Genomic DNA, 9,430 nt, shown 5'->3' on the forward strand with positions numbered 1-9,430 from the left:
ACTGAGGTTGCTGTGACCTCACAAGCACAGCCAGCAGGGGGCGCTGGACACTAACTATGAGGCACTGAGTCTGCTGTGACCTCACAAGCAGAGCCAGCAGCCATGAGCCTGCCACTGGCCTAGGAGGCATTCAGGCTTCTGTGACCTCACAAGCACAGCCAGCAGCCATGAGCCTGATACTGGCCTAGGACGCACTGAGGCTGCTGTGACCTCACAACCACAGCCAGCAGCCATGAGCATGGCACTGGCAGAAGAGGCACTGAGGCTGCTGTGACCTCACAAGCACAGCCAGCAGCCAGGAGCCTGATACTGGCCTGTGAGGCACTGAGGGTGCTGTGACCTCACAAGCACAGCCAGTAGGGGGCGATGGACACTAAGTTATGAGGCACTGAGTCTGCTCTGACCTCACAAGCATAGCCAGCAGGGGACGCTGGACACTAAACTGTGAGGCACAGAGGCTGCTGTGACCTCACAAGCACAGCCAGTAGCCATGAGCCTGAAACTGGCCTAGAAGGCAATCAGGCTTCTCTGACCTCAGATGCACAGCCAGTAGCCATGACCCTGACACTAGTCAAGGAGGCATTCAGGCTGCTGTGACCTCAGAAGCAAAGCCAGCAGCCATGAGCCTGACACTGGCAGAGGAGGCACTGAGGCTGCTGAGACCTCAGAAGCACAGCCAGCAGCCATGAGACTGCCACTGGCCTCAGAGGCACTGAGGCTGCTGTGACGTCACAAGCACAGCCAGCAGCCATGAGCCTGCCACGGGCCTAGGAGGCACTCAGGCTGCTGTGACGTGACAAGCATAGCCAGCAGCCATGAGCCTGATACCGGCCTGTGAGGCACTGTGTCTGCTGTGACGTCACAAGCAGAGCCAGCAGGGGGCGCTGGACACTAACTTTTGAGGCACTGAGTCTGCTGTGACCTCACAAGCATAGCCAGCAGCCAGGAGCCTGGTATTGGCCTGGGAGGCACTGAGGCTGCTGTGACCTCACAAGCACAGCCAGCAGCCATGAGCCTGCCACTGGCCTAGGAGGCATTCAGGTTTGTGTGACCTCACAAGCACAGCCAGCAGCCATGAGCCTGATACTGGCCTGTGAGGCACTGAGGCTGCTGTGACCTCACAAGCAGAGCCAGCAGCCATGAGCCTGCCACTGGCCTAGGAGGCACTGAGGATGCTGTGACCTCACAAGCACAGCCAGCAGCCATGAGACTGATACTGGCAGAGGAGGCACTGAGGCTGCTATGACCTCAGAAGCACAGCCAGCAGCCATGAGCCTGCCACTGGCCTAGGAGGCATTAAGGCTGCTGTGACCTCACAAGCACAGCCATCAGCCAGGAGCCTCGTATTGGCCTGGGAGGCACTCAGGCTGCTGTGACCTCACAAGCACAGCCAGTAGCGGGCGATGGAAACTAACTATGAGGCACTGAGTCTGCTGTGACCTCACAAGCAGAGCCAGCAGGGGACGCTGGACACTAAACTATGAGGCACTAAGGCTGTTGTGACCTCACAAGCACAGCCGGCAGCCATGAGACTGCCACTGGCAGAGGAGGCACTGAGTCTGCTGTGACATCACAGGCACAGCCAGCAGCCATGAGCCTGGCACTATCCACGGAGACACTGAGTCTGCTGTGACATCACAAGCACAGCCTGCAGGGGCCGCTGCACACTAATCTAGGAGGCACTGAGGCTGCTGTGACCTCACAAGCACAGCCAGCAGCCATGACAATGACACTGGCCTCAGAAGCATTGAGGCTGCTGTGACATCACAAGCACAACCAGCAGCCATGAGCCTGCCACGGGCCTAGTAGGCACTCAGGCTGCTGTGACCTCACAAGCACAGGCAGCAGCCATGAGCCTGACACTGGCAGAGGAGGCACTGAGGCTGCTGTGACCTCACAAGCACAGCCAGCAGGGGGCACTGGAGATAACCTATCAGGCACTGAGTCTGCTGTGACCTCACAAGCAGAGCCAGCAGCCATGAGCCTGCCACTGGCCTAGAAGGCATTAAGGCTTGTGTGACCTCACAAGCACAGCCAGCAGCCATGAGCCTGATACTGGCCTAGGAGGCACTGAGGCTGCTGTGACCTCACAAGCACAGCCAGCAGCCATGAGCATGGCACTGGCAGAAGAGGCACTGAGGCTGCTGTGACCTCACAAGCACAGCCAGCAGCCAGGAGCCTGATACTGGCCTGTGAGGCACTGAGGGTGCTGTGACCTCACAAGCATAGCCAGCAGGGGACGCTGGACACTAAACTGTGAGGCACAGAGGCTGCTGTGACCTCACAAGCACAGCCAGTAGCCATGACAATGAAACTGGCCTAGAAGGCAATCAGGCTTCTGGGACCTCAGAAGCACAGCCAGCAGCCATGACCCTGACACTGGTCAAGGAGGCATTCAGGCTGCTGTGACCTCACAAGCAAAGCCAGCAGCCATGAGCCTGACACTGGCAGAGGAGGCACTGAGGCTTCTGTGACCTCACAAGCACAGCCAGCAGCCATGAGACTGCCACTGGCCTCAGAGACACTGAGGCTGCTGTGACGTCACAAGCACAGCCAGCAGCCATGAGCCTGCCACGGGCCCAGGAGGCACTCAGGCTGCTGTAACCTCACAAGCATAGCCAGCAGCCATGAGCCTGATACTGTCCTGTGAGGCACTGAGTCTGCTGTGACCTCACAAGCAGAGCCAGCAGGGGACGCTGGAAACTAAACTATGAGGTACTGCGGCTGCTGTGACCTCACAAGCAGAGCCAGCAGCCATGAGCCTGAAACTGGCAGAGGAGGCACTGAGGCTTCTGTGACCTCAGAAGCACAGCCAGCAGCCATCGGCATGGCACTGGCAGAGGAGGCACTGAGGCTGCTGTGACCTCACAAGCACAGCCAGGAGCCATGAGCATGGCACTGGCAGAGGAGGCACTGAGGCTGCTGTGACCTCACAAGCACAGCCAGCAGCCGTGAGCCTGAAACTGGCAGAGGAGGCACTGAGGTTGCTGTGACCTCACAAGCACAGCCAGCAGCCATGAGCATGGCACTGGCAGAGGAGGCACTGAGGCTGCTGTGACCTCACAAGCACAGCCAGCAGCCAGGAGCCTGATACTGGCCTGTGAGGCACTGAGGCTGCTGTGACCTCACAAGCACAGTCAGCAGGGGGCGCTGGACACTAACTATGAGGCACTGAGTCTGCTGTGACCTCACAAGCAGAGCCAGCAGCCATGAGCCTGCCACTGGCCTAGGAGGCATTCAGGCTTCTGTGACCTCACAAGCAGAGCCAGCAGCCATGACCATGGCACTGGCAGAAGAGGCACTGAGGCTGCTGTGACATCACAAGCACAGCCAGCAGCCAGGAGCCTGATACTGGCCTGTGAGGCACTGAGGGTGCTGTGACCTCACAAGCACAGCCAGTAGGGAGCGATGGACACTAACTTATGAGGCACTGAGTCTGCTCTGACCTCACAAGCATAGCCAGTAGCCATGACAATGAAACTGGCCTAGAAGGCAATCACGCTTCTGTGACCTCAGAAGCACAGCCAGCAGCCATGACCCTGACACTGGTCAAGGAGGCATTCAGGCTGCTGTGACCTCACAAGCAAAGCCAGCAGCCATGAGCCTGACACTGGCAGAGGAGGCACTGAGGCTGCTGAGACCTCAGAAGCACAGCCAGTAGGGTGCGATGGACACTAATCTAGGAGGCACTGAGGCTGCTGTGACCTCACAAGCACAGCCAGGAGCCATGAGACTGCCACTGGCAGAGGAGGCACTGATGCCTCTCTGACCTCACAAGCACAGCCAGCAGCCATGAGCCTGAAACTGGCAGAGGAGGCATTCAGGCTTGTGTGACCTCACAAGCACAGCCAGCAGCCATGAGACTGCCACTGGCAGAGGAGGCACTGATGCTTCTGTGACCTCACAAGCACAGCCAGCAGCCATGAGCCTGCCACTGGCCTAGGAGGCATTAAGGCTGCAGTGACCTCACAAGCACAGCCAGCAGCCAGGAGCCTGGTATTGGCCTGGGAGGCACTGAGTCTGCTGTGACCTCACAAGCACAGCCAGTAGGGGGCGATGGAAACTAACCTAGGAGGCACTGAGGCTGCTGTGACCTCAGAAGCACAGCCAGTAGGGGGCGATGGACACTAACCTAGGAGGCACTGACGCTGCTGTGACCTCACAAGCACAGCCGGCAGGGGGCACTGGACACTAACTATGAGGCACTGAGGCTGCTGTGACCTCACAAGCACAGCCAGCAGCCATGAGCCTGCCACTGGCCTAGGAGGCACTGAGGCTGCTGTGACCTCACAAGCAGAGCCAGCAGCCATGAGCCTGCCACTGGCCTAGGAGGCACTGAGGCTGCTGTGACCTCACAAGCACAGCCAGCAGCCATGAGCATGGCACTGGCCTCAGAGGCACTGAGGCTGCTGTGACATCACAAGCACAGCCAGCAGCCATGAGACTGATACTGGCCTAGGAGGCACTGAGGCTGCTGTGACCTCACAAGCACAGCCAGCAGCCATGACAATGACACTGGCCTAGAAGGCAATCAGGCTGCTGTGACCTCAGAAGCACAGCCAGCAGCCATGACCCTGACACTGGTCAAGGAGGCATTCAGGCTGCTGTGACCTCACAAGCAAAGCCAGCAGCCATGAGCCTGACACTGGCAGAGGAGGCACTGAGGCTGCTGAGACCTCACAAGCATAGCCAGTAGGGGGCGATGGACACTAACCTAGGAGGCACTGAGGCTGCTGTGACCTCACAATCACAGCCAGTAGGGGGTGATGGACATTAACCTAGGAGGCACTGAGGCTTCTGTGACCTCACAAGCACAGCCAGCAGGGGCCGCTGCACACTAACCTAGGAGGCACTGAGGCTGCTGTGACCTCACAAGCACAGCCAGCAGCCATGAGACTGCCACTGGCCTCAGAGGCACTGGGGCTGCTGTGACCTCACAAGCACAGCCAGTAGCCATGAGCCTGCCACTGGCCTCAGAGGCACTGGGGCTGCTGTGACCTCACAAGCACAGGCAGCAGCCATGAGACTGCCACGGGCCTAGGAGGCACTCAGGCTGCTGTGACCTCACAAGCACAGCCAGCAGCCAGGAGCCTGGTATTGGCCTGGGAGGCACTGAGGCTGCTGTGACCTCACAAGCACAGCCAGTAGGGGACGCTGGACACTAACTATGAGGCACTGAGTCTGCTGTGACCTCACAAGCAGTGCCAGCAGGGGACGCTGGATACTAAACCATGAGGCACTAAGGCTGCTGTGACCTCACAAGCACAACCGGCAGGGGGCACTGCAGATAACCTATCAGGCACTGAGGCTGCTGTGACCTCACAAGCACAGCCAGCAGCCATGAGACTGCCACTGGCACAGGAGGCACTGAGGCTTCTGTGACCTAACAAGCACAGCCAGCAGCCATGACAATTACACTGGCCTCAGAAGCACTGAGGCTGCTGTGACGTCACAAGCACAGGCAGCAGCCATGAGCCTGACACTGGCAGAGGAGGCACTGAGGCTGCTGTGACCTCACAAGCACAGCCAGCAGGGGGCACTGGAGATAACCTATCAGGCACTGACGCTGCTATGACCTCACAAGCACAGCCAGCAGCCATGAGACTGCCACTGGCAGAGGAGGCACTGAGGCTGCTGTGACCTCACAAGCACAGCCAGCAGCCATGAGCCTGCCATGGGCAGAGGAGGCATTCAGGCTGCTGTGACCTCACAAGCACAGCCAGTAGGGGGTGATGGACACTAACCTAGGAGGCACTGAGGCTGCTGTGACCTCACAAGCACAGCCAGCAGCCATGAGCCTGAAACTGGCCTGTGAGGCACTGAGGCTGCTGTGACCTCACAAGCACAGCCAGCAGGGGGCGCTGGACACTAACTATGAGGCACTGAGGCTGCTGTGACCTCACAAGCAGAGCCAGCAGCCATCAGCCTGCCACTGGCCTAGGAGGCACTGAGGCTGCTGTGACATCACAAGCACAGCCAGCAGCCATGAGACTGATACTGGCAGAGGAGGCCCTGAGTCTGCTGTGACCTCACAAGCACAGCCAGTAGGGGGCGATGGACACTAAGTTATGAGGCACTGAGTCTGCTGTGACCTCACAAGCATAGCCAGCAGGGGACGCTGGACACTAAACTATGAGGCACAGAGGCTGCTGTGACCTCACAAGCACAGCCAGTAGCCATGACCCTGACACTAGTCAAGGAGGCATTCAGGCTGCTGTGACCTCACAAGCAAAGCCAGCAGCCATGAGCCTGACACTGGCAGAGGAGGCACTGAGGCTGCTGTGACCTCACAAGCACAGCCAGTAGGGGGCGATGGACACTAACCTAGGAGGCACTGAGTCTGCTGTGACCTCACAAGCAGAGCCAGCAGGGGACGCTGGACACTAAACTATGAGGCACTGAGGCTGCTGTGACCTCACAAGCACAGCCAGCAGCTATGAGCCTGACACTGGCCTCAGAGGCACTGAGGCTGCTGTGACCTCACAAGCACAGCCAGCAGCCATGAGCCTGCCACGGGCCTAGGAGGCACTGTGGCTGCTGTGACGTCACAAGCACAGCCAGCAACCATGAGCCTGCCACGTGCCTGGTAGGCATTCAGGCTCCTGTGACGTCACAAGCACAGCCAGCAGCCATGAGCCTGATACTGGCCTAGGAGGCACTGAGGCTGCTGTGACGTCACAAGCACAGCCAGCAGGGGGCGCTGGACACTAACTATGAGGCACTGAGTCTGCTGTGACCTCACAGGCAGAGCCAGCAGCCATGAGCCTGCCACTGGCCTAGGAGGAACTGAGGCTGCTGTGACCTCAGAAGCACAGCCAGCAGCCGTGCGTTTGATACTGGCCTAAGAGGCACTGAGGCTGCTGTGACCTCACAAGCACAGCCAGTAGCCATGAGCCTGATACTGGCCTAGGAGGCATTCAGGCTGCTGTGACCTCACAAGCACAGGCAGCAGCCATGACCCTGACACTGGCCTAGGAGGCATTCAGGCTGCTGTGACGTCACAAGCACTGCCAGCAGCCATGAGCCTGACACTGGCGGAGGAGGCACTGAGTCTGCTGTGACCTCAGAAGCACAGTCAGTAGGGGGCGGTGGACACTAACCTAGGAGGCACTGAGGCTGCTGTGACTTCACAAGCACTGCCAGCAGCCATGAGCATGGCACTGGCCTCAGAGGCACTGAGGCTGCTGTGACCTCACAAGCACAGCCAGTAGGGGGCGATGGACACTAACCTATGAGGCACTGAGTCTGCTGTGACCTCACAAGCACAGCCAGCAGGGGACGCTGGACACTAAACAATGAGGCACTGAGGCTGCTGTGACCTCACAAGCATAGCCAGCAGCCATGAGCCTGAAACTGGCCTGTGAGGCACTGAGGTTGCTGTGACGTCACAAGCACAGCCAGCAGCCATGGGCATGGCACTGGCAGAGGAGGCACTGAGTCTGCTGTGACCTCACAAGCACAGCCAGCAGCCATGAGCCTGAGACTGGCCTGTGAGGCACTGAGTCTGCTGTGACCTCACAAGCACAGCCAGCAGGGGGCGCTGGACACTAACTATGAGGCACTGAGGATGCTGTGACCTCACAAGCAGAGCCAGCAGCCATGAGCCTGCCACTGGCCTATGAGGCACTGAGGCTTCTGTGACCTCACAAGCACAGCCAGCAGCCATGAGCCTGATACTGGCCTAGGAGGCACTGAGGCTGCTGTAACCTCAGAAGCACAGCCAGCAGGGGGCACTGCACACTAACTTTTGAGGCACCGAGTCTGCTGTGACCTCACAAGCAAAGCCAGCAGCCATGAGCCTGCCACTGGCCTAGGAGGCATTCAGGCTTGTGTGACCTCACAAGCACAGCCAGTAGCCATGACAATGACACTGGCCTAGAAGGCATTCAGGCTGCTGTGACCTCAGAAGCACAGCCAGCAGCCATGACCCTGACACTGGTCAAGGAGGCATTCAGGCTGCTGTGACCTCACAAGCTAAGCCAGCAGCCATGAGCCTGACACTGGCAGAGGAGGCACTGAGGCTGCTGAGACCTCACAAGCACAGCCAGTAGGGGGCGATGGACACTAACCTAGGAGGCACTGAGGCTTCTGTGATCTCACAAGCACAGCCAGCAGCCATGAGACTGATACTAGCCTAGGAGGCACTGTGGCTGTTGTGACCTCACAAGCACAGCCAGCAGCCATGAGCCTGCCACGCGCCTAGGAGGCATTCAAGCTGCTGTGACGTCACAAGCACAGCCAGCAGCCATGAGCATGGCACTGGCAGAGGAGGCACTGAGGCTGCTGTGACCTCACAAGCACAGCCAGTAGGGGACGCTGGACACTAATCTATGAGGCACTGAGTCTGCTGTGACCTCACAAGCAGAGCCAGCAGGGGACGCTGGACACTGAACTATGAGGCACTGAGGCTGCTGTGACTTCACAAGCACAGCCAGCAGCCAAGAGCATGGCACTGGCAGAGGAGGCACTGAGGCTGCTGTGACGTCACAAGCACAGCCAGCAGCCAAGAGCCTGAAACTGGCCTGTGAGGCACTGAGGCTTCTGTGACCTCACAAGCACAGCCAGCAGCCATGAGCATGGCACTGGCAGAGGAGGCACTGAGGCTGCTGTGACCTCACAAGCACAGCCAGCAGCCAGGAGCCTGATACTGGCCTGTGAGGCACTGAGGGTGCTGTGACCTCAGAAGCACAGCCAGCAGCCTTGTGCTTGATACTGGCCTAGGAGGCACTGAGGCTGCTGTGACCTCACAAGCACAGCCAGCAGCCATGACAATGACACTGGCCTAGAAGGCATTCAGGCTGCTGTGACCTCACAAGCAAAGCCAGCAGCCATGAGCCTGACACTGGCAGAGGAGGCACTGAGGCTGCTGAGACCTCACAAGCACAGCCAGTAGGGGGTGATGGACATTAACCTAGGAGGCACTGAGGCTTCTGTGACCTCACAAGCACAGCCAGCAGGGGCCGCTGCACACTAACCTAGGAGGCACTGAGGCTGCTGTGACCTCACAAGCACAGCCAGCAGCCATGAGACTGCCACTTGTCTCAGAGGCACTGGGGCTGCTGTGACCTCACAAGCACAGCCAGTAGCCATGAGCCTGCCACTGGCCTCAGAGGCACTGGGGCTGCTGTGACCTCACAAGCACAGGCAGCAGCCATGAGACTGCCACGGGCCTAGGAGGCACTCAGGCTGCTGTGACCTCACAAGCACAGCCAGCAGCCAGGAGCCTGGTATTGGCCTGGGAGGCACTGAGGCTGCTGTGACCTCACAAGCACAGCCAGTAGGGGACGCTGGACACTAACTATGAGGCACTGAGTCTGCTGTGACCTCACAAGCAGTGCCAGCAGGGGACGCTGGATACTAAACCATGAGGCACTAAGGCTGCTGTGACCTCACAAGCACAACCGGCAGGGGGCACTGCAGATAACCTATC

This window comes from Dromaius novaehollandiae, unplaced genomic scaffold, assembly GCF_036370855.1.
Source record: "Dromaius novaehollandiae isolate bDroNov1 unplaced genomic scaffold, bDroNov1.hap1 HAP1_SCAFFOLD_31, whole genome shotgun sequence".
NCBI classification, from domain to species: Eukaryota; Metazoa; Chordata; class Aves; order Casuariiformes; family Dromaiidae; genus Dromaius; species Dromaius novaehollandiae.